The sequence below is a fragment of the Apodemus sylvaticus genome, chromosome 2 (assembly GCF_947179515.1).
Source record: "Apodemus sylvaticus chromosome 2, mApoSyl1.1, whole genome shotgun sequence".
Taxonomy (NCBI): Eukaryota; Metazoa; Chordata; class Mammalia; order Rodentia; family Muridae; genus Apodemus; species Apodemus sylvaticus.
In genome coordinates, this window is record NC_067473.1 from 169,447,051 (window position 1) to 169,474,378 (window position 27,328).

Genomic DNA, 27,328 nt, shown 5'->3' on the forward strand with positions numbered 1-27,328 from the left:
ATCTGGGTACTGTCTATAACCTGCAGTGGCGATAAGACCTGCCAGTATGGACAACATGGTGGAGCCATCTGTTGAGTCTTCAAGGCCTGGAGGCTCAGCAATATTAGAGAACCATGAGTTTGATTCATCAACTGACATGCAGGTACATGGTTTTAATGATGAGAAAGATTAGAAAAAGAAGAAATGTTGGAAGGAGAGTCAAGCTTCCGTTCTGAAATAGAGGATCTTACAATTGAATGTGACATGCCAATCCATGAGATTCTCAACCTCTATGTTTATGACTGCACACTTTGGTTACCTGAAGAAGATGAGAAGGAACAGCAAGAGGAGGATGTGCAGATGCTGCTGATGATGATAATGATGATAAGAGTGGCTGTAGTGAGGAATATAAAGAAGAGTATATAATAGTTTCATGTGGTCAGGCGGATGAAACTTAGTCTTCCAATGAAGGTCTCTCACAATCTGTTACTACCCAAGATGTTCAGGAAATACACTTACATTTATGTAAATATTTTGGCACCAGTAGTGAAATAGAAGAAGAATCTGAAGAAGATGAAGATTATATTCGCTCAGATGACTGAAAAAAGGAAATTCTGTTGGGCTCCATGTTTCAAGCTGAGATACCAGTTGGCTTTTGTAGATTCAAAGAAAATGAAAAAGTCTATGACAATGATGATCAGCTTCCATGGGATCCAGAATATTTACCAGAAAATAAAGTGATGGTCGTTCTTAAGGATACATCTAGAACAGGGAGTGAGAAAGGTGTAGAAGAAATTCCTAAAGGAGCTCATATGAAAGACTGTGAACAGGCTTTATATGATAGGTTAAATGCAGTTTTGATACAGAAGAAAATACATGAAGTCAGTTTTGTTTTTGTAAACTTGTAGACATCAAGGATGTCTTTCCATATTTTTATCATGCCTTTTAAAAATGCATTCTGTATTTTTCCAGATTCTTTACTGTATATGAAAGATTTTTATAGTATGTATGTCTTGACGGAGCTGTCCTTTCTTAATACAAAAAAGCTTGTATAATGTTCTTAACTTGTATAGTTGGTAAACTTTAAATGAGGAATCATACTCTGAGTCTTTAAGCTTACATTTTATTTTGCAAAGGTTTTTCAAATGAATTTTTAAATATCAGTATAGTTAACCTAGACATATTTCTTATCCAGGTGGTAAACTCATTCATAAAGAATTTTAAAATGTGTTAATTTCAAGCTTCTACTTACCACAAATAATTTGGGCCTTCTAAATTTCACCATGATATTCAGATTACAAATTTTTTCATATTGGCTATAATTTTATAAATTAATTTGGAAGAAAAAATTACCATCAGCTTAAGTGAGTAGAATTATCAAGCAAAATAAAATCCTGTTCAGTTACTATCATGTGGACTATAAGATTTCTCATCATTTCTATTAAAACAACAGAAATGGAAGGGCACAAGATGTTGCCATATTGCAACTACCAAGGAGTAACTATTGACAACAGCAATATTAATTTTCATAAAAAAGTAATGATTTTAAGAATTTTCATATTTTTCCAGTTGTAATCCAATTTGTCAAATTTGATACTATTTGTTCAAAATGAAACACATTATATATATATATATATATATAAACAACTTCAGCATTCTGGCTGTATATAAAATTGACTCAATCAAGTCAATAACTTTCCAGAACAGGCTGAGAATGAAATTAGGGAAATGACAGCCTGCACAATAGTCATAAAAATTTAAAAAATCATGGTGTAACTATAACCAAGCTAATGAAAATCTGTACGGTCCAAATTTCTAGAAAAGAAAGAAAATGATGATCTCAGAAGATGGAATGTTTTCCCAGGTTCATCAATTACAACATTAATATAATACAAATGTCCATCTTGCAAAATGGAAACTATAGATTCAGTGAAATGCCCATTAAAATCCCAAAGAAATTCTTGGTAGAGTTAGAAAGTTCAATTTGCAAATTCATTTGGAATAACAAAAAATACTGGAGAGCAAAAGCTATCCTCAACAATAAAAGAACTTCTGGGGAATTAACTATTCTCCAGCTGTATTATACAACAATAGTGAAAAAAAGAGAAGGAATATTGTCAGGAGCAAACCAGTCTCAACAAAGGAATAAATAACATTAAATGTCACATTCTGGAGCTTTCTGATGGTCTTGAAAAGCAACTATCTATGTAAAGTAATTTGGAATGTTGTACCTTAACTACTCTCAGCTATTTTTAATTAAAATCTTGAAAACCCACTAACAATAAACTCAGAGCTATGAATTTGCTAATTGGTCCTAAACACACAGGTTAAAACACCTCAGTTCAAATTAAAATAGAGTTATAGAAGTACTGGGTCTAATCATTGTACTTACAAAAATTTGAATCAATACAAGAAATTTACACCAATAAAACCCTTGATTTTGCATCAAAATAAATTATGCAATATTTAAAAAATATGACTTAGTAACAATTAAGAAGATTTCTATCAATAGGGACTACAGCTATTTAATCAAATCTAACTATTCCTCCTGGTTCCAATTATGACCAATTCTTCATTGCCTAGAAAGACAACCTTTAATAGCAACCCCATTCCCTAATATCTGGGAACTGGAACTACAAATCTTTATAAATTCTTCAAACTGAATATGGGCACTGAAATAGTTTTGAAGGGTGGGAGTTGAGGTAAAATGGAGGAGTTGGCTGACCTTAAGAAGGCCACACCAGCATTTGTATTAGTCTCTTATGTCTGTGCCCTCACTGGATATGGATGAAAAACCAAGAAATCAGGAGTTTAAACAGGTCAGTTCATCATGTCTTATGAGGAGATTCGCCAAGACTCTATATTCTGTAATATATAAATCTCAAAATAATTTTTTTTATCATCAAGATAAATTTTTAGTTTGATTCTTTGGAATCTAGTTTTCAGGATATTTTCCTCTATCAAATCTGATGCATATAAATATGGAAGTAGTAAATCCCTTAATTACCTTTTCCAAAAACACAAACACAAACCCTTTTCACAAATTAGCATATCCTTGAGCAGGAAAACTGGAAAACATTCATGTTTACCTCTCTCCCAGAGGAATAATAGGAACACAAAACACAGCATCACATCCATTTTGAAAATTAAAACAATCTAAAGCAAATGAAGTAACTAGAATACTGTGTTGCTTATACAAGGCCTTTCTTACCCTGCCAAGCAGTAAAACTCACTCAAGATTTCAGTGGAGCCCATGTAAGCAGAATATGAGTTTCCTGTGACTGGCTAAATAGTCTATATAGTCTGGCCATTTTGCTCTCTTCCCAGAGCCACAGATATATTTTGTTTGTTTGTTTCATAATATATTTTAACATTATTTTTATTTTATGTGTTTAAGTGTTTGCCTTCATATACGTCTCTTTACCCTGTATCTACCTGGTGCCTGCAGAGGTCAGAAGCGGGCATCAGATCCCCTGAAAGTAAGTTACAGGTGGGTGGGAGCCGGGAGTCAAGCCTAGGTCCTGAGGAAGAGCAGTCAGTGCTCTTAACCATTGAGCCATCTCTCCAGCTCCTCCGTAGCATTTTTCTACACGTCTTTTGTGTTTTTGCAAAACTGAAATAATCAATGATTGATTGATCATAGTTTTGAAAAGTCTCACACACCTACTTATGCATCTGCTACTAATGATTAGTAAGTAATCAGACTGGAAAAGTTGAGGGAAAAAAATGACGTGTTTGCCATACATGTGGCTAGCAGTATTAGTACACATTTTCTTTCGATATATTTTATTAATATTGGTATATCTGTCTGTTGAACTCTCTATCTGAAGCCACAAACATAGATAATTCATACCTGTTCAAACAGGCAATGATTATCATTGTGCTCTCTACTCTGGAGTCAGTGACTAATATTCCCTATCCTAGTTCAAATTCAAATAATCCAGAACAAATGAATTAAATTAAATTAATGTGTGTGCCTATATTTAGACCATTCTTGTTTGCCAGGAGGATATAAAATCCAGAATTCCCATTAAACTATAAGAAAAATGTCCATCTTGCTAAAAGCAATCTACAGAATCAGTGCAATCAGCATTAAATCCCAATAAAATTCTTCATAGAGTTAGAAAGAAAAATTTGCCAGGATGGAAATTAGTGTCCTCAATAATAAAAGAACATGTGGGGGAATCAGAAACCCCTAGCTGAATTACAGAGCATTAGTAATAAAACCTGTGTAATATTTTCACTGAGATAGGCAGGTAGATCTATAGAATAGAATTGAAGCCCCCCCCCCCCCAAAATAAGCCACATACATATACTCACTTGATATTTGACAAAGGAGCCAAAAGCACCCAGTGGAAAGAAGGTATCATTTTCAACAAATGGTGGTGGTTCAATTGGAAGTCATCATTAGAAGAATGAAAACCCATCCGTTATTATCTTCAAGTAGGAAGCTCAAGCCCAAGTCGATCAAGGACCGCTACATAAAAGCACATTCACAGAAAGTAGTACAAGAGAAAGTGGGGAAGAGCCTCAAACACGAGGTCACACAAGAAAATTTCATGAACAGAACACCCGTGGCTTATTTCCTAAGTTCAAAAATAGAGAAATGAGACTTCATAAACTTGCAAATTATCTGTAAGGCAAAAGACACTGCCAATAGAACAAAATGACAAGCAAGAGATTCAGAAAATATGCTTACAAATCTTACATCCTATTGATGGCTAATATCCTACATAAGCAAAGAACTCAAGATGTTAGATTCCAAAGAATCAGTGAACTCTATTAAAAACGGGTACAGATATAAATAAAGAATTTTCAACTGTGAAATATCCAATGGCTCTGAAACACATATAGAAATTTTCAACATTGGAGAAAGACAAATCAAAATAACCCTGAGATTCCACTTCACCCCAGTGAGATTGGCCAAGAGCAAAAACTCAAGGGATATCATGTACTGCAAGTATGTGGTGAAAGAGGAACACTCTGCCATTGTTGTAGGTATTGCAAGTTGTTATAACCACTCAGGAAATCAGTCTGGTTGTTTCTCAAAAAAAAAATGTACATAATATTACCTGAAGATCTAGCTACCCCACTCCTGCACATATATAGCCAGAAGGTGCTCCAACACATTATAAGGACACATGCTCCACTTTTAATCATCATGGAAATACAAAGCATACTTATTTATAAAAGCCAGAAGCAAGATAGAATGCAGGTATCCTTCAACAGAGGACCTGATAGAGGAAAATGTAGTAAATTAAAACAATGGAGTACTAATAAGCTTTTAAAAGCAATGAGTTTTTGAAATTGGTTGGCAAATATCTAGAACTAGAAAATATCCTGACTGAGGTAACCCCATAGCAAATGATGACACATGGTATGCACTGACTGATAAGTATATGTTAGTCCAAAGCTCGACAAACTCAAGATAGAATTCACAGAACACATGAAGCTCAAGAACAAGGAAGGCCAGTAGATTCTTGTGTCATTCTTAGAAGGGCAATCAAAACACTTGGGATATTCAGAGACAATGTCTGGAGCAGAGACTCCAGTAAAATCCAACTAAAGACTGCCAAACCTGGATATTCATCTCATACAGCAAACCCTGACACTATTGTGGATGCCAAGAAGTGCTTCCTGACAGGACACTGTTATAGTTGTCTCCTGATAGGCTCTGCCAGAGCCTGACAAATACAGAGCACATTCTCACAGCCAACCATACGAATGAGCATGAGACTTCCAGTGGAGGAGTTAGAAACAGGATTGAAGAAACTGAAGTGATTTCTATCTCTTAGGAAGAACAACAATATAAACCAACCAGACACCCTACAGCTCCCAGTGACTAAATCATCAAACAAAGAGTTCACATGGAGGAACTAATGGTTAAAGCAACATATGTATCAGAGGATGGACTTGCTTGGCATCAGTGGGAGGAGGGGCCCTTGGTGCAGTGGAAGCTCCATTCCAGAGTGTAGGGGGAATGCCTGGTTGGGGAGTCGGGAGTGGAGAACATCCTCATCAAAGCAGGGCTTGGGGGTTAGGACAGAGGATCTCTGGTGGAATGGGATTGGGAAATGGAATAACGTTTAATATACATAAAGAAAATATTCAGTAAAAAAGAAAATAAAAATAAAAAAACCAAAAAATTTTAACTACAAAAACAATAAAATGAAATAAAAAATTACCAAGACTGGCATCTCTCCTCTTTTTCCTGGAGGCAGATGTATGAGGTCTTTGTAGAGTTTTTCATGATGGGTAAGTAAATATAGAGGAGTTAATAATAATACACTAAACAAAAACAAATAGTTCTTCTGAAAAATTATATATAGAGACCACAATTATTCAAACTAACACGGAACCCAAAGACTCTTGAGTGCTCGAAAAACCAGTGCTCTGAAACTTTAACCATTTTCTCCATAAAAATTTTTCATGAAATAAAGTTAACATTATAGGACTTGTATATATACAAACTAAAATTAGAAAAGATAAGAAAAATTCTGCATAAAAAATCAATAATATTTCTAGGAAGGGATGCTATGGTATATTTGTTTTGCGATTCAAAAATAAGTGTGATTTTCTTCTAAATAAAATTAATAATTATTCAACAATTTGGAGTAGTAAATTACAGTACCTAAAAAGATATAATAAGCCATATATGTTTAGAAAGAAAGATGGGGATTTTTCTAGAGTATTTCAATGGAGGCAGAAATAATTTAATCCCTTTGATTTCCACATCAGGAGAGGTGAGACTATAAGATGATGCTACTATGATGAAGAAAAACAGAAGCATGCTAATACACAAATTACATGAGTATGAAACTTTGTAAGATTTCAGTGAATTTACTCATCAGTTAAAATGGTGATTTGTAACAATAGAATATATTGCACATGAAAATATGCTGGCTAATAAAGAAAAATACTTTATGGAATTATGCTATTTTACAAAAGCAAGCCAACCTACATATTTGGAAATTAGAATGCTATATTTAATTCAAAAAGTGTCTTATGCTTTTTTCCTAAATTACATCCTTAAGTGTATAATTAAACATTCCCAAAATTGATGTATTTATAGATTTTAAAATACTATAAATTCATAGGTTTGCCTTTGATAATTTATAACTTCATTATTGCTTCATGGTGACCTATGATTTTGTAGATCAAGTTTTTAAAAGCGTATTTTAATATATGCAGAGAAGTGTTTGATTGATAGTGGGTGTCAGCATTTCTTGAATACATTTCTGTTAAAAACTGGAAAAGGAAACTAAATATTTTGAAAATAGAGTTGCAGGCAATTGTGTGCAGCAGTGTGAATGATGGGAAACAGACCTGTTTCCTCTGCAAGAATAGCAAGTGTTCTTAACCATCTTCAAAACCATAATTCAATGGGTAATTAACCTTCAGTTCCCTTCAACATATTCCTGAAATAACGTCATAATTCAGTATTGTTAGACTCAAATATGTATTGAAAACTTGCTCTAAACTTTTGGAATATCACAGGAATTTTTCTCCATGTACAAAACTAATAAATAAATTATGCTCTTTGTGATGTTCAATTTAGAGAATTAAAAACCTATGTTTATGTAATATGTATGTTATATACAGTATACATGTACATATATGTAATTTTAATGTACAAACTGTATTTCTCTTAGAAGATAATCAACTGTGGGTACACTGGGAGCTGGTTAGTGGATATTCATAGTTCAAAAGGCAGAGGATTTGTTGATTTATGGTCCTAGGTCCTCATAAACTGTGTCTAATATATTCAAGTAACAGACTAAATCACATGCATACATAGAGATGGAGTGAGAAACGGTTTACTTGTAATAGCATTTGTATAACAAAGTTAAACTATGATCACATTATTTGAGATGTAAGCTATGGCAAGGCCTTCATTGTCTTCATACATATTTTCTGAAAGAAATAAACATGAAAGGAAATTAGGGCACTAGTTTGAATTCTCAAGTTCTGTGATGGGTCATCACAAAGAGAGAAAAACCAGAGGGATATAAACCCCTCTTACCTTTTATTAAGAACTCATTAATTATCACAGTTGTTTTCACTTATTTCTCAATCATCATCATAATTATGTCACCTTCCCTTTATAAAATTTTCACATGATCCACATATTGATGATATCAAATCTTAATTCTTGGTGCTTAGATCTAACAGTTAAGTTCTAAGACCATAGAATTTCTAGCCACTGTCTCCGTGAACAATAAAACGATGGGAAGGATTTGAAATTGGTTATTTGACTTAATTATATTTCAAATGTATCTTTTACTTTCCAGGTTTTCCCACCAAAATCCCATCTTCCTGACCACTGTTACTTTGAGGGAGCTCACCCAAGCACACTCCCACTTCCAACTTACCAAACTGAACTCCCCTTACCTGGGACATAGTGCCTTCAAATAACCAAGGCCCTCACCCACCATTGATGTTAAATAAGGCCATCATTTGCTACACATACTTAGAGACTCATGGGTCCCTCCTTGTATAGTATTTGGTTCTTGGTTTATTCTGTGGGAGCTTTGTATCTGGTTATTTGATAATGTTTTTCCTACAGGGATTCAAACCTTTCAGCTTCTTCAGGCCTTCCCCTAACTGTTTCAATGGAGTCCTATGCTCAATCCAATAGCTGCCTACAAGAACCCAAATCTGTATTAGTCATAGTCCTCTGTTGTCTCTCAGCATGAAGAAATATTAGGAACCTTTTCAGCAAGAACTTCTTGGTGTCAGCAATAGTGTCTGTGTTTGGTGGCTCCATATGTTATGTATCCCCAGGTGGGGCAGTCACGGGATAGCCTTTCCATTAGTCTCTGTTCCACTCTTGGTCCCTGCATTTTCTTTAGAAATAACAAATATGGGTTAAAATTCTTGACATGACTTGTTGGGCCCATCACTCAATGAGAGGATGAGCTTAAACTCTCTGTATGCTTTCTACAGGTTCTTCCTCCTTTTTATTGTGTATTTCAGCTTATGCCATCCTTACTGCATCGTACACATCTCTTGATTTCCAGTCATCTGGGACTTTCTGATGGCTACCCCTAGTTCTACACCATAAAATGATACACACATCTGAAATTAATAGAACAGAAAGTGGGAAAGGGCCTCAACCACACTGACACAGGGGAAATTTTTCGTGAACAGAATACCAATAGCACAGGTTCCAAGTTCACCTATAGACAAATGGGATTTCATAAAATTGAAAACTGTTTTTAAGGCAAAGGACACTATCATCAGGTAAAACTGCCACCAACAAACAATCCCTTATCTGATAGAGGGCTAATATCCAATATATACAAAGAACTCAAGAAATTAGACTCCAAGAACCAAATAAACCTATTAAAATGGCGTAGAGTTCTAAAAGAAGAATTCTCAAGTGAGGAATCTCAATTGGCTGAGAAGCATTTAAAGAAATGTTCAACATTCTAAGTTATCAGGGAAATGCATAAATATCCTGAGATTCCACCTCATCTAAGTTAGAATGGCTAAGATCAAAATCTCTGGTGACAGCAGAGGCTGGCAAGGATGTGGAGAAAAAGGAAAACTCCTCCATTGGTGATGGTATTAGAAGCTGGTACATGCACTCTGGATATCAGTCAGGTGTTTCCTTAGAAAATTGGACATGTTATGCCCTGAGTTTATAGCTATATGACTCCTGAGCATATATCAAGATGATCCAAAATATAACCTGGACACATGAAAAAGAGTATTTGTAGAATCCTTCTTTATAATAGCCAGAAGCTGCAAAGAATCCAGATATCCTTAAACAGAAGAAAAGATACAGAAATTGTGGTACATTTACACAATGGACTAAATACTCAGCTATTAAAACATAACTACATGAAATTCACAGGCAAAATAATAGAACTAGAAAATATCATTCTGTGTAATATAACCCAATCACAAAAGAACCAACACACTTGGTATGTGTACTGGCTGATTTTGTGTGTCAACTTGACACGGGCAGGAGTTATCAGAGAAAGGAGCTTCAGCTGGGGAATTGCCTCCATGAGATCCAGCTGTGGGGCATTTTCTCAATTAGTGATCAAGTGGTGAGGGACCCTTGTGGGTAGTGCCATCCCTGGGCTGGTATTCTTGGGTTCTATAAGAGAGCAGGCTGAGCAAGTCAGGGGAAGCAAGCCAGTAAGAAACATCCCTCCATGGCCTTTGCATCATCTCCTGCTTCCTGACCTGCTTGAGTTCCAGTCCTGACTTCCTTTAGTGATGAACTGCAATGTGGAAGTCTAAGCTCAATAAACCCTTTCCTCCCCAACTTGCTTCTTGGTCATGATGTTTGTGCAGGAATAGAAACCCTGACTAAGACAAATTGGTACCAGCATAGTGGGGTATTCCTGTGACAACCTGACCATGTTTTGGGGAGGATCATGGAAGGACATTGGAACTTTGAGCTACAAAAGCCATTAGAATATTAAGAGCTCTGTAAAAAGTTCTGTAGGAGCTTGGAAGACAATGTTATGAACAGTGAAAAAGATGGAGGCCTGGCTTGTGAAATTTCAGAGGGAAGATTAAAGACTCTTACAGTGGCCATGTTTTGATTGTGAAGATTCTTTGGTTTTAGTTAGCTGGGGCGGAAGAATCAGCTGTGAGTAACAAGATACCAGAACCACTAAATCAAACCTTTGTGTTACTGGGCCTATTGATGCTGGTTAGCTGGAGCTAAGAAATTAGCGGTGATTAAGAAGAGACCAGCATCACTGAGATGAAATCTTCTTGGAAGTGTTTTCTGAGAGCACAGAGAGTGTGTTCCAGAGATAGCCAGAGTTGTATTTTGTGCTGTGTCTGGACTTGGTACTGTGTAAGAAGTGTAAGCTCAAGAAACCTTTTCCTCCCCAACTTGCTTCTTGGTCATGATGTTTGTGCAGGAATAGAAACACTGATGAAGACAGTATGTATATCTTGATAGCAGGATATTTGCTCAAAAGCTCAGAATACCTAAGGTAAAATTCATAGACTACATGAATCTCAAGAAGAAGGAATATAAAAGTGTTGCTCTTCTTAGAGAAGGCAACAAAATACTCTAAGGAGAAAATACAGAAAGGAAGATTGGAGCACAGACTAAAGGAAAGTCATCCATTGAATGCCTCACCTGGGCATCCATCCCAGATACACTCACCAAACACAGGCACCAGTGTAAATCCCAAGAAGTACATGCTGACATGAGCCTAAAACAGCAGTCTTCTGAGATGCTCTGCCAGACCATGACATATACAGAGGTGGATGCTGGCAGTCAACCCTTGAAGTGATCACATGGTTCCCCAATGGAAGAGTTAGAGACGCTGACTCTAGGAGTCTGAGGAGCTGAAGGGGTTTGCAATCCCATAGGAGGAACAACAATATCAACCAACCAGAGACCTCAGAATTTAAACCTCTAACCCAGGAGTGCACATGTAGAGACCCATGGCTCCAGTCATATATGTAGCATAGAATGGCGTTGTTGGGCCTAAATTCATGAGGAGGTCCTTGGTTCCGTGAAGGCTCGATACCATGGTATAAGAGAATGTGAGGGCAGAAAGGCAGGAGTTGGTGTGGGTACACCCTCATAGAATCTGGAGGAGGGGGGATAGAATAGATATTTTCTGGGGGAGAAATCAAGAAAGGGGACACCCTGAAATGTAAATAAGTAAAAAACCTAACAAAAATATGTATATATATATATATATGGGCGTGGGTGTGTTTGTGAATAAATAAAGCATACATGATCAGTTCTTAAAAAATATCTTTAGAATGAGATTGCTGTATGTATTATTATTATATGCATACTAAAAAAAAGAACAACAACAAAAAAACACTTCCCCTTTAGTAGACTGGGCATTAATTTTTCTGAAAGCAGATTGTGTCTCCTCTGGCTTTTTAAGAATGTTATTAAATAAGCATATTTTATGTTGATTCAAAAATATATTAAATATATTTCAGTTCATCACCTTTAAAATACTCTTAAATATTTGTCTCACATACATTACAGTCAAAAATATCAAGATGGCCTTCACGTAAGTGGTTATGTTACCTGTATTTCTCAAGTAATGGGTTGACAGAGGATGCAGTACTCTCTTTAGCACAACTAGAAAATAAAATGAAGTATCCACCTTGAGTCCAAGATGGTTGCATGATTATGATGAGCAGTGTTAACCTTAACACTGGTGAATGTTTAATTTTAATGAAACAAAAATATCCTTGCAAAACAAAGAGGTAATATTGACACACACAAGATTGATGTAGGCACAAGACAGACAGAGAAAGACAGAGAGTGTACAAGAGATTGAAAAATAATTATTTTGTATAACAACATTTCCTGAAATTCATATATAAGTAGATTCCATGTATCCCTACACTAAATAATGTTTTTTACACTACAAATATATCTTTGGTCTAGTAATTGCTGATTGGGAAATATGGGATAAGCAGAGATAAATATGAGAACAAGAACATGTGCATAGAAACATTAAAATAGTCAGGTTAGACACAATGGAAACTGTGTGAGAATCACAGAGATATCAAAGGTCCTAATGCTTAAAGACTCAACAATTTGTTATCAATTCTTTAATGGTCAAAGCAGTTGGAGAGATCCTCAGAAGTGCTGACATTACCACCAGTCATATGAAAGAGAGGGGGGAGCGAGGGAGGGAGGGAGAGAGAGAGATTGGGAGTGGGAGAGGAAAAGGGAGAGAGAGAGAAAGAAAGAAAGAAAGAAAGAAAGAAAGAAAGAAAGAAAGAAAGAAAGAAAGAAAGAAAGAAAGAAAGAAAGAAGAGAGAGAGAGAGAGAGAGAGAGAGAGAGAGAGAGAGAGAGATTGGGAGTGGGAAAGGGAAAGGGAGAGGTACACGGAGATGGAGACATAGACAGAGACAGAGAGAAGGGAAAACAAGACAGACAGAGAGTGACAGACAGAGAGACAGGGAGAGACAGATAGACAGAGACACTGAGAGGGACAGGGACAGTGATAAGACAGAAAGAAAAAAGGGGGAGGGAGAGTGAGAGAGAGAGAGAGAGAGAGAGAGAGAGAGAGAGAGAGAGAGCAAAAGAGACTATATGTATCTTCTAAGCATGGCTGTAGGGTCTGTGATGGAGTATATGACAGGTTGATCAATTTTACAGGAATAATTCTACTCATGTGTGTAACCTAAGCCTCATGAAAAACATGGGAATTGCCATTTTTTATCTGATTTCCATGATTTCTTTCAGCCCCAAAGAACCTGACAGCTTAGAATAATTTTTTACTCCATTAACCATATAGAAGCAAAGGGAATTTGAATTGTAAAAGGATATCTCAAAGAGCTGACATGCTTATCACTGGTTTGATTCCTTCCTGATTATTACTGAAAGAAATCACATGTCATTATTCCAGATGAGAGTCTTTTAACCATATTTGACTTCTAACATGGGCAAATAACTTGGGATCATGTTGAAAGATTCAAGATTGTTACTCAAAGATATTTTATATTTCCCTTCTGGCTTTCTTGAAGCACTGCCTCATGATGGTGAACAGACAATGCAGCAACATTCTCTCAAAAGCCTTGTGTTGACAAAATGGGGGTGCATTGAAGTTATACAGTCATCATGCTTACTTTTCTTTGTATGTAGCTATTTCTCAGTTAGGGGGAGCTACCGCCACAGTCACAAACCTTCCAGGTGCCAGTAGGCCATGTTGCTCTGGAATAACTTTGTCAATTCACCTTTTTTCAGAGAAACTCACTTAATTTGTACCACATGAAATTATTCACCCTCTATTAAATACTATGTTTTTATAATTAGGACAACACAAAGGAACCTTCAAGGAAATGTTTTCCAATTTGAGGACTAGACTTTCTCAAGAGCTAAAATAGATAAAAGAAATGTGTTTGATCTTGAATATTCTTTATGAATGAAGTCAGTCGATGAATTAAGCCCACTCCAACACAGTTCCCAGGAATGTGTTACTACTGCCTTCTGAAACTTCTTAGTTGCTCTTGAATTGATGACATTGACATAGCTCAGCAGAACCCATCATATTGAAGATTATTTTTCAATGTTGGCTCAAAGGACAGGGAGGAGAAGAACATTTGAGGAGTACAAAGATAGTACAATTACAAGATTCTTGAGATTTACAAGCAGAGGACACATAGATTTTCTATTGTTTTTTGGCCCTTATGAGAATTCAGCCTTCTTCACTGCAAGCAGACCTACATCCACTCACTTGGCTTCAGGAAACAGAACATTCCATGTTAAAATCCGAGGTCTTCTGCGTCCTGTGTGCTGGTGTCAGCATAATATTGAGTTGCATTTGTATAAGTAAAGAACATACAGAATGACTTAAAACCAACCCCTTTGTACAAAATATCCATGTATTTAAACAATAGATTTAACCACAGAAATAGAGAACATATTGGCCTAAGGGAAAACAATACTGAAGGATAAACAAACAGAAAACTATGAAGCTAGGGAGTGTTGGTGCCCCAATACAAACCTATGTGCTGGATTTGTAATCTCCAAATCTGTTGGTCTATAACACACTTAGTGAGTGATCCTCAATTAATATGTTATCTGTAAATATTACACATTGATAGATGCCCCAATGCAATAATTTATTAACTAGGTTGTGTTCCTTAGATGGTCTGATTGGGATTAATCTATCAGAGATTTGGCCACATCTGCAACATCTAATAGAATTCCTTTAAGGAGCATTCCTGCTCTTAATAAGCTTTCCTATTGTTATTAAACATATATAATAATCACTAGTTTTTAGCCCACATCTTTTGAACAGATTTCTGTAGCTCTACAAAAATGTTCTGTGTACAAGTTATGCTATATTGAGAAATGGATGACTTCTTGAACCTAATTATAAAAATATATGTATTCCAAAAATATATCAATAATTATTAAGCTCTTTTATATTGGGACTCCTAATAGGTCCTTTTCTAATTGTCAAAATTGTAATTAGAATCATGCCATCCCCCATGTGTCACAAATCAATTGCTCTTCAATAGAAACTAGAAGTTCTCCTACTCAGATCACATTCCCAATGTTGTAAATCAATTATCTAAAGGTCATAAAAAGGAACTATGGATTTATTATAGGTGATAGGACAGAAGATGTAATATTGACTGGTCTTATCTATACAAAACTCCACTAATAACTTAGTTATGGTTTTCAACCTTCAATTAGCCTGTGGAAGAGTGCTAGGTGATGGATATTTAGCTACATAATTACTGCTAATTGTTATGCATATCAACATTCTCTATTTTAAACTTCTATTTCAATTTATGATTTGATTTTTGTGTGAACTGGTGATGAACGTTTTAACCTGTGATCATGCATTCTGAAAGATATTTAGGTACTAAGTACAAACAGATGAAAAAAGTCAGATTAATTTTTCCTTTCCCTCCTCATAGGATCTTTCTGCATTTCCCCTTAGATAGCTTTCTTAGGAAACTGTTTAGAACTTAGTAATAAAGCCTATAAATTACTTCCCAAAATGCCCCCTTTTCCTCTGTGATTTCTACCTAGTGGGCCAAAAGTTAAGAGTCATGAAGTACAAATGCTATTTAATCAATCTTTCCTGGTTTATGAAGAGGTGCTAAGTGTCCTTAACTGCAGTTTCTGGCCTCAGAAGATCACAGACTGCATAATAGATATAGTGGCATGGTAACTTAGACTTGCTAAGTAAATTCTGTATTATTATACCGTAACCCTAATAATATTATAAGACAAACTGTTAATTCTATACCTCATAAGATAAAGTCTTCCCTTCTTGTGATGTTCTTGCCCCTCAGCTGTCTCAAGAGGAACCAACAATAAAGAAAATCCCACTGGGGCTGGCCCCAAGCATCATAGATTCCACAGCTTTTAATATGTGAAAATAAAATATTTTTGGATGCATGATAGCTATTGTATCTAAATTCTAATCAAAGTTGAAGCATAAGGGATTCATTATGCATAATTTACGTAGTACTTTGGCCAAGATTACTCCTGTCTTTACTGAGAACTTTTGAATGATAATGTTTGCTCTTAGGCCTTTCATCATCTTTGTCCAAGTTGATATTTTTCTTTATGATGCATTAATCTTATTCGTGCTTTTCTGGCAATGAAGAAGGTCAGGCAAATGTCACAAGAAGGGTGATATTTAGAATTAACATGGATCATAGATGATTTTTTCCCCAAGATGTTACATTCATTCCCACTCACAGGTTCCCATGGCCTCCCTCTGTTCCTCTCTTATCTGAAGGTTAGGTCTGCATGTGGGTGACTCTTATGCTGGTACTATCTCCATTTGGCAGCTGTTCCCAAACTGTGAAATACAACCCATTCTGGGTTAAATATCTCTTTTATATTGCTACCCCAAGACCATTACAAGCCACTGACATTTATATTAGTATGGATAACAGTAGCAAAATTATAATTATGGAGTAGCAACAAAAACATTTTAAGGTGTCTCATGAACATGAAAAACTATATTGAATTATAAAGAATTAGGATGCAAGATAGCAATGTCATAGAGTGTCACACTATATCTATATCCTCATATATCTAGGGAGAGTTGCCAAATCACACCACATCCCCTTTCAAAGCCAGACTGCTTATAAACACAAAGCAGAACAGAACATGTAAAAAAAAAAAAAACAGCAAATAATCACTACAGAGAATACATTCCAAAATCTTGGCACATATAATTATATGATGTTGCTCAAGATATAGATCAAGGCATTACGTATTAGGAAAAAATATCTGCAAGGTTGAGGCAAGGTGTGTGGTTGGTTCATAGCCTTAGAATGTCATGAGAGTGTGAAAAATATTGGCCTTGAAGCTAATTCGAATACAGCAACTAGTTAAACAAGAAAGAGGGACCAAAATATATCAAAGAGGAGGCCATTGATCTTGAATATACTTGTTTACTTAGCATACTCTGTTGTTATCAGATCCCAGCAGCTGTTGTGTCAGTTATGTTATTGCCAGGAACATTTTCTGATTTTGCTCAGACCTCAATTGTAGTGCAGTACCAATCAAAGGTCAAGAGAAGTTACGATGGTATCATACAAATGAAGTCACATATACTCTGCAACCTCAGTTTATTCTACTTTCATATGTGTTTTCTGGGAGAAATCATAAAAGTTCATGATTTAGCAGTACCAGCTCAATCAGCACAAAAATACTGTATGGATACAACAGCATTAAAATTAGTTAGAGTGGGGAGAAAATCAACAGTGGAATCACTTCTAAGCAGAGACATCCAGGTCTCAAACTCAGCTCTCCTCAGCAGGAGAGATACATACTGACACCAGGAGATATTCTTGTCTGTGGCTATTATAGAACAGACGACAGACCCACAACGATGGCACAACTAGCTCACTAATTATAGCTCATCCTACTTCACTGTGTATAGAATTCTATTTTTACCTTCCAAACAAGTCAGTCAACCATAGTCCATGCAATTAGCAACAAGCTTCAGGACACCACCAATATCTTGCTGGTCTATTTCTCTCTATGGAACCAGATAATAGAGCTCAAATACAAAATTGCAGGTAGACCTATACACATATTTTCTTAGAAAAGAATCCTTCATCACATGTCCTTTCATGTGCTTGCTTTATCAGAATATCCTAGATGCTGTGCCTGCATCAGTGAAACATTTTTCAGAACAACTCTCCCTTACTCAATGACCTGTGACAACTTCAGGAAAACATTCCTAAATGTCTTCATGCATGAAAATAGCATCCAACACAAATGACTCACCATGAATCCTTAAGTTTCTAAGTTAAAAGAAAGTGAAATATGTTAAATATACCTGTATATACAAAATATACATGTTATTTGGATAACAGGAAAACAGGTAGTGGTTTGGAAGTCACATAGTTCTGTGCATTCTACTGAAAATTATTAGGCAACTGAGAGCAAAGTTAGTGGATATGGTAGACAATGAATGTGTTATAAATCATTAGAGAAGGCTCACTCATCCACAACAGAGATATTAGGGAATGAGTATATCATTTGCAAGGGATTATGCAACCACATAAACCGAAAACAGAATCATGTGTAATTGCTAGAAAAAGTAGTTAGAAAAAAATGAGTATGCTTAATAATATTTATAATTTTGAAAATCAGTGAATGAAAGGTCATTAGGAGAAAATGATAGAAATGTATGATGGAATATATTTTAGCTTTTTGATCATGGATATCACAGAAAATTCTTAAATCCCTAGGTCTCAGGCAGTATTTATGTGTATTTATGTTAGGAAGCTCAGCTCACACCAGAGTATTTGAAGAAAATGAACACCTCTGTATTTCTCTGACAATGCCAAATGTATTCTCCTCATACAGACCAAAACACTTTTATGCACAGAGCCAAGGGACTTTATACTTTCTGAAGGGGATACAGACCCATTTATCTTGAAGCCATCTTACAAGATGCAGGAAATGGAAGTAGACTAAGTGTGCATTCACTACTGAATGAGTAATGAACATATGGTGCATACTCAAAATATAAAACTATGAGAACTTAAGAAAGAAGAATATGAAATTTACAATAAAGAATTAATACTGATGAAACTAAAACTGAGTGAAATATCCCATCCCAGGGAATAAAAACCCATATTTACTGTCTAAAGGTATTCATGGCTTTAAAATTATTGGTGTATTTAAGTTGTAATAGGTACAGAGAGCAGGAAGAAGGAAAGGATATATGTTGGATAGGACATGTCAGTCAGCTGAAAAGAGGATATATATAAAAAATAAAACTGCAGGCAATGTATATTTTTTATTTATTACTTGAAGCAATCATGACATATTTATTTGTGATCATTTTCCTGACAATTCCATTACAGTCCTTATCTTCAGTTCTTCAACATGTCCCTTTCCAAACATAATTTCTTCAGATTATTATAATTTTATATACCAGTAACTCTATATCATGTTGTCTGTCCTAGTGGATGTGAATCAATCCAGTGGACAATAGACAACTTACCAGCAGCCACACTTGTCAAGAAAACTAATACTTCCACAAACAAATTGCCATCCACGACCAATAGGCATTTAGGTAAGGATCGATCATCAATATCCTATCCCTGTCAATTTAGATTGGTTTATTTGTGACTGAGTCTTCTGAAGCTAACCTCTACATGTACACTGGATACTGACAGATTTTAGGCAAGGGTGATTTATTGCTTTTAATTGTACATAAGCTAGTAAGCTCCTCAGGATCCACTTCATAGTTCAGCACAGATTGTCACCTGAGAAAGCGCTCCGATGAAACTCAGATCTGTGTAAAAATATAACAGAAAATTGTGAACCTCAGGAAGCATCTTATAGGGAAGAATGAATTTCACAAAGGTGAAAGTATAATAAAGACTGTGTTCATTAAGGAGATATGGTTCAATATTACTTATATGAGATAAAGGAAGCTCTAGTTCTGAATTAGGCATTAAATACACCCTTATGTCTACTATATTTCCTGCATCAGCTGTGCTGTTGAGGTAACAAATAATATTTTTGTTTAATGATATACTAACATCTTTCCCACATTGTTGAAACTGAAAAGGTCAGTGAAATATCCTGAACAGAGTGATAATTGGAAGAATCAACATATATGTTGCCATTTTCAAAAAGTCAAGAAAAGGTTGGAATTGTCAGGCATGTGAAAAGTTAGTACAACCTAGCACAAGGCATGACTCATGACTATGGTGCTTTTCTGTGACAACCTGAAAAGGATAACTAATCTTCATGCTCCCTTGCTATGTAGTTTTTATGAAAGTTACAGCTCATGGCCTGTTGACAAATAGAGACTACATTCTGGTCTAAGAAAACTGGGCTTCTCATAAATTCAACAAAAGCAGGAAAAACAGTTTCTTTTTAGGATAACCAAAGTTTATTGTTGAACTTCAATTAAAATACCTTTAGAGTACAGGTCTAAATACCGCATATATATTACCATGAGAGTAGCTATTATTTATGGGACACATAGAATGTAGTATATGCTGTCCATCGATGAGTGAACTTTTCTACTTTATTCTCTACAATGAGGTGGAAAAGAATTGAGTGACATTCACAGGTATAGCACAGAACCTAGTGAATAACAATTCACATGGGTCACACATCTGGGTTTTTCTCTTATATAACTCCTTCTAAACTACCTCTATGGTAGCATGACAAAAAATGCCACATACACTCAACTAAACCAAGGGAACACAGAAAAATTTCTACAAATATTCTGAGTTAAGAGTTGTTAAAAATAATTCTTTGAAGGGAAGAATGAGAAAGAAATGTTGAAAAATAACAATACAGGCAAGATAATTTTAGTAAGGAATATTAGGAACATAAGAATACCTTTTGAAAAAAATATGGTGAAAATGTTTTTAATAAAAATAGACAAAAATATTGGAACATAAAATGTAAACAATTCCAGCCTCATTTTGAATATGCATAATGTGAAGATAAAGAAGCATGTTTGGAAACAGGAATGAAGGCAATATTTTAAATGTAAATAAAGAATATATCTAACAAAAAATTTAGCACCTTCAAAAAAAAGTAAACTATCATAACAGCATTCATTTGCCCCTTGGAGGAGAACATAAAATTTTTTTCCACGCTCAGCTCCATAATTCTATCCATAAGCTAATTAAATAGAACAATTTAAAAAGTGGAGCTGTTTATGGACTTTTGAAATGTAAAATGCTCAAAAAAACACATCACCAAATTACAGATTCAGGACCCAGGTGAACCTCATATGTGTTGTGAGGTCACTTTTGCTGGGATTTTAGTGATTTAATAGGTCTCTTGTTTCACTAGACAATGCTGTTTCTATTTGGCTATACCAAGAAAATAGTGGGCACTGTTATTCATGCTTAGCAGGTTAGTGATTCCAATTGTCTTGCTATAATTGAAATTTTTATATGAATAGCTTCAACTCCATCAGTATTATTTAACTCTAGAATATATAAGGAAACAAAAAAGTGATAGTGTTAAGATATACTGATCAGAGAAATTGGCCACATTCCATTTGGAATAAAATCATCACTGACATTTATATTCATTAATATATATATATATATATATATATATGTATGTATACACACATACATACTATTGCTACCACAATGAATAGTGACGCAGAGATAATGTCAGCAAATAGAAAAAGTATTTCATATATTAATAGTCATTATCGTCACTATCTAGGATAGTCTTTTACACAAGGTTTTCTTCTAAATTATTCTTATTTTTGTACCATTAAAATAGGGACACTGGCAGCTTTTTCTTACATCTTCCTGATTGGCAAAAAGCCCAGGTTGGAGTAAAGGATGCACGATTTCCTGCTTTGAGAGGTATGAAATAGCATAGTGTGGAATTCAATGGTGACATTCTTCTGATAATCCTTATAAAAGCAGTGTCTTTTTCGTTCAGCACAGACTTGGGAGAAACATCAGAACCTCTACCAAGATGCTGGTGGTCCTGTTCACAGTGCTCCTGTTGGCCCTGAGCTCTGCTCAGGAGCCTGGTGAAGGTACGTTAATATGTGTGTGCATGTTATGACTCTCTTTAAAGCACAGGAGACAACACTTCAGGGGAGGAGAGAAATGGAACCCAGGACAGGTAATGAGAGATGAATGAGACCACACAATGCTTTTTAAAAATAGAGAGTCTCAGATTTGAAGGCACTGTTGTAGTAAAACTAAACTGCATATGCCAGTAGCCTTGCTTTACTGTTGATCAAGGGAAGACTACAGAAAAACAGATATGAGACCCATTTGAATGATGACAACTCAAGTAATAACCCTGAAACTGTAATACAGAAAAATAATAACATCTTACCGTTTTTCATTTTTCCACACTGTTTCAACACTCCAATGCATTATGGGTATATTTTTTATCCTTTACTCAAATGCTTAACCTTATGAATTTTATTTGCAAAGACTAAAATTTAGACGATAGAAAATTTGAAAGAGATAAATAATTTAAATCACACAGAGATAGAAATGTAGATAGACCTAAAGACAGACAGACAGACAGTCAGTCAGACAGACAGACAGACAGACAGACAGACAGACAGACAGATAGATAGATAGATAGATAGATAGATAGATAGATAGATAGATAGATGGCTTAATCATTGTAGGCAGCAAGATTCTAATTAAAATGGAGACAACCAAAAAGAAAATGTTATGTGTAACTTAGCCATTGCCCCTCATTGATATAGTCACCAGAGATACTGCAAATGAATGCTACCTGGTCATTTTCCTAACAGTTAAAATTCCCCCAGGAAATCACAGATTGTAGCTAAAGTCACTTGGCAACTCTCGGATTGTAGTTGCATGTGTGAACTCACTTTGAGTCTATCATTTGCTTTGCTATACAATGGCCATCCATCAAAACTCTATTTGGTATAAAGCAAATACCAAAACTCTTTAATCTCCTTATGTATCTTTAGTAAGGAGGAAGTTATATAACTCTACACTGTATTAAGATTTCTCTTTTTACTACTTAGGGAATGTAGGTTTCACAGAGTTAAAGACAAAAATGATCCAACTTTGATAATAAGGAACATTAAATGGATGGTCAACAAATTACAATAAGCCAGAAGTCTAAATTCCTGACAATAAGAAATTTACCTTTTCTAAAACAGAGGAATAGTTGATGGGAGATAAAATTTAGATGAAGTTCCCTAATTTGAAACTTCTATGGAAACAAGATTTTTTCATTGTCATCTTCCAACTCCTTGTTGAATCTATTTCAGTTGATTTCAGCAGGAAAAGCACAGAAGTAATTGTTAGTGTCTCTTTTCTTTGTGACTCTATACTGAGAGAATTATATTGAGTCCATCAAATACAAACTGTGATGAATTTATTAAGTGAGAACTCTGTAGGCTGTGATTTTTAGACTCTTCTTCCACAGATAATATTTCTCCATATGATGCCAATTTTCTGAGCAAACTGCATGGATTTTACCATGAAACTTAATGATTTGACCTCAGTTCATAAAAAGACCACTTTCCCTAAACTCTAAGAAGTAAGAGAACTTCCACATATGAACTGATTTATCTCTTTTAATTAGTCCAAGGAACCTGTTCCTGAATAATCTGCATTAGGTCATCAAAGGCCATGGTTTAACAGGAGCTTTCATTGAAACTATAAAAGGTTACTATCTAGAAATGTGGAAGTGTCTTTGGCATAAAGGAGAACAAAGGTGAGTACAACTAAACTCATCTATTATTTGCTTTTATGACTCAGAACTCCAGAACCAAAACCAGAGGCCTCGTCCATCAGGATTCCAGCCAAGACCCCCTGCTAATGGGAACCAGCAGGGCCAACCCCCACAAGGAGGTCCACAGCAGAGACCTCCTCAAGGCCCACCTCCACAAGGAGGCCAGCAGCAGGGATCTCCTCAAGGACAACCCCAAGAAGGAGCCCCACAGCAGAAACCTCCTCAAGGCTCACCCCACAAAGGGGGCCCACAGCAGAAACCTCCTCAAGGCCCACCCCCTCAGGGAGGCCCACAGCAGAAACCTCCACAAGGCTCATCCCAACAAGGAGGCCCACAGCAGAAACCTCCTCAAGGCCCACCCCAACAAGGAGGCCCACAGCAGAAACCTCCTCAAGGCCCACCCTCACAAGGAGGCCCACAGGAGAGACCTCCTCAAGGCCCACCCCCACAAGAAGGTGAGGAGCAGGAATCATCTGAAGAACAACTCCAACAAGAAAGTCAACAGCAGAGACCTGCTCAAGACCAAAGACCACAAGGAGGTCCTCAGCAAAGACCCCCTCAGCCAGGAAACTCACAAGGCCGACCACAAGGTCCCCAATCTGGTAGACCCCAGGGACCTCAGTAAACCAGAATTCTGTGACAGGTATGATTCATATTTATCCCCTGGTGGGTAGCAGGGGAAAAATCTACTCCATAATTTATGTGTCAGAAATTAGCCAAAGTAAATATGTAGTGATAACCTTGTCGTAGACCCAATATCAAATATTATGACTGAGATTTCTTTTTCTGCTCTGTAATATGAATACATTAGTTTTTCTGTTTTTTTTTTTTTTTTCAGAAATTGAGTAAGAAGTTGATTTCCCTCACAAAGTGCTTCCACTGCCATGAGGGAGCACAACCGGAGCTTCAAAACATTAATAAAATATTCAGCATTCAACTTTGATTACTGTCTTTATTTCTGGGTGTCCTTCCATCTGCAATTTCAGCCCTGAAAATAATCTAAGGTCATCAATATTTTCTCATTGTTTCCTCCTGTAATATATTTAAAAAAATTATAAAAGCTAAGGCAGGAGAATATGGTTATGGATACCCTGTAGGATTTATAGATACTTTCTCTAGATGGGTGAGACTTTCCCCAATAAGCAGGAAACAGCTGCCAGGGTTAGAAGAAATTTCCTGAGTTTCAGAGTGAACAAGGTAATTGGATCAGACAATGGTTCTGCTATTGTTTCTAAGATAAGTCAGAAATTGACAGAGATATTTGGGACTAATTAGAAACATTATTGCATGTACTGTCCCCAGGACTCAAGACAGGAAGAGAAAATAAAACAAAACACTATGAGAGGCCTTAACTAAATTGACCTTAGAGACTGGCTCAGGCTGGGTGGTACCTCTCCCCTTGTTTCTGAACAGCCCCTGCAATTTTAACCTGACCACCCCCAGATATCCTCTTTGATACCCCAACTTCTTTGGCATCCACTGGGCCCTTCCAGGAGGTATCCCACAACATGAAATTTGGCTCAAACTGTCTGCCTTAAATGTTCCAGGCATGCCAAAACTCCTCACTGCTTCCAGACAGGTGACTGGATCTGTATTAGAAGGCATCAGGAGCAGTTACTGAAACCCTGATGAATAAAGCACTCACCAACCTCACCAGACCACAGAGACTGACATTAATGATGGGATAGCTCTCCTACCATTTATGCTCTTCAGGCCTTTGTTCTCTAGGCTCAAGGTACTCGAGTGGGTAAGGTGGTGAGCATAGAAGCAGCTTCCAGAGGTCTACTCAGGAGAAGGAGACTTGCAAGTCCCACATTGCTTCCAGGTTGGAGATTCAGTCTACATTAGATGCCACCACAAAGGAAACCTTGAGACTCGGGGGAAAGACCATTATCTTGTACTCTTGGCCACCCTGATTTCTGTTTGATGAGACCCTTAGTAATTTTCTCCTGTTGCTTAAATTGGGGCCTTGCATAATTAATAGGGTTATTGCTTTTGTTGGAGTGCGAGTGAGTGCAGTCCAGATCATGGTACTTACACAACAGTACAAGGGCCTTCTGAGCCTAGAGGAAACTGACCTTTAGTCCTCCCCGTTCTAAGATTAGAAATATTAACAAGAGAAAAAATGGAGAATGAAAGGATAAAAAAATAGAGCCTAACTCACTAATGACCCAGGTCTTTGTTAGAAACTATATGAAAGGTCACATACCTTGAGCCCACTCTTTGTTAGGATCTAAGCAAAAGGGTCTTGAGTAAGTGATCCTGGCCCCATAAGGAAACAGGAAATGAGCTAACTACCTGTGGCTATGGACCACCGAGAAAATTTGAAACTGATTGGCCAACAGAATGTGGGCTAGGATAATCCAAACTGATTGGCCTAAAAACTATGGAGTGGTACAAATCAATTGGCTCGCTCTACACAGATTCTCAATGATAAGGAATGATTGGTTTGTGATTCACTGGCATTGTTACAAACCCATAAAAGCTGTCCCGATTCTGCACTTGGTATTCCACAGTCCTCTACCCCTATGCAGTGTATGACTGTGGACCCCAGAGCCTCTGGAATAAAAATCCTCTATCTATTGCATCAAGAACTTTTCTCATGAGTACTTTGGGTGTCACCTTCTGAGGAGTGGGACACTGGGGTGCCCTTGAATTTTTCGGGTCTTACACTAAGCCTCTGTTTTTATGAAAGCACAGTTCAGTTATGTGAAGAAGAGGAGGAGGAATAGAACAAGGAGGAGGAATGTGAAGGTGATGATAAGGTGGAAAATGATGATTAGAATGACTGTAGTGGGGGAATATAAAGAAGAGAATATAAAGCGTTCATGTGGTCAGGAGGATGAAACTCAGTCTTCCAATGAAGATCCCTCACAATCTATTAATATAGAAGATGTTCAGGAAATCCACGAAGGTTGATGTAAATATTTTGATACCAGTAGTGAAATAAAAGAACAATATGAAGAAGATGAAGATTATATTCCTTCAGAAGATTGAAAAAGGAAATCATGGTGGGCTCCATGCTTCAAGCTGAGATTCCAGTTGGTGTTTGGAGATTCGAAAAAAATGAAAAAGTCTATGAAAATGATGATCAGCTTCTCTAGGATCCAGAATATTTAATAGAAAATAAAGTGATTTTTTTTTAAGGATATATCTAGAACAGGGGACAAGAACGGTCTAGAAGCAATCCCTGAAGGATCTCATATAAAATAGGAATTAATGTGTGGACAGAGGAAGAATGCAGAAAATATTAGCAAGGGCTGAAGCCTATGGAAAATATTTTCACCTGATTCAGGCTAATAAAGTCTGAAGAAGATCAGTCGGTGAATATGTACCATTCATATGGAAAAAAGTCTGGGCATTATTACTTTGCTCAGCAAACAAGGTTTGGAAAAATTAATATAATCTTCATTCTGGTGTAATGGATTACATGGATTAACTTTTGGATGAAAGTGAAAGTTTTGCTTCTAGCCAAGCACTATCCCCTCCCCCAACTGTCTCAAGTAGCAGTAACAGCCAGTCAGAGAAAGAAGATGGAACTATCAGTAACAGTAATCTTTTAGACAAGGAGAAATACTGAACAAAGTAAATGAAAAGTTGAAGGCTTACTCATTAATGGACCAACAGGTAAAACTAAGAAACTACTTCTTACAGAAATGGACACTAATGGTTATGAAGCAATTAACCTGAACACTGATCCAAAACTTGCCCATATTACTGCAAGAAATGAAAATGAGTTTGGTGAAAAAGAATGAGAGACCTGCTAAACAGTCATGGATAAACAGCAGTGGGAAAGAAAGTCCAGGCTCCTCTGAGTTTTCCCAGGAAGAAGTCTCACATGGGAAGTTTCAGGAACAAGAAAATACAAATGACTAACTCTTAGGTCTATTTCACTTTCTTTACAGTAAAATCTGGCTTGACTGCAGTTTTTAGGGATGGGTTTCAGTTTTCATCTTTTATAAAGCTGATTTCCTTGAAGCAATTGGTTAACTCTTAAAATTTAAATTAAGATCTAACTTTAAGAAATGTGACTCATAATTCTATCTTTTACAAGTTATTTTACTTCAAATTTTTAAAGTCTTCTTTATGGATATAAAAACATTAGTAAATTTGAATGATCCAGACATAACTACACCTTCTCCTTTGAAAAATGAATCATATAT

At 36.3% G+C, this 27,328-nt stretch overlaps 1 pseudogene; it reads left to right on the forward strand.

The window, feature by feature from the left end:
• Positions 1-55: 55 nt before the first annotated feature.
• LOC127678146 (mesoderm induction early response protein 1-like) lies at positions 56-27,041 on the forward strand (annotated as a pseudogene).
• The last annotated feature ends 287 nt before the right edge of the window (positions 27,042-27,328 follow it).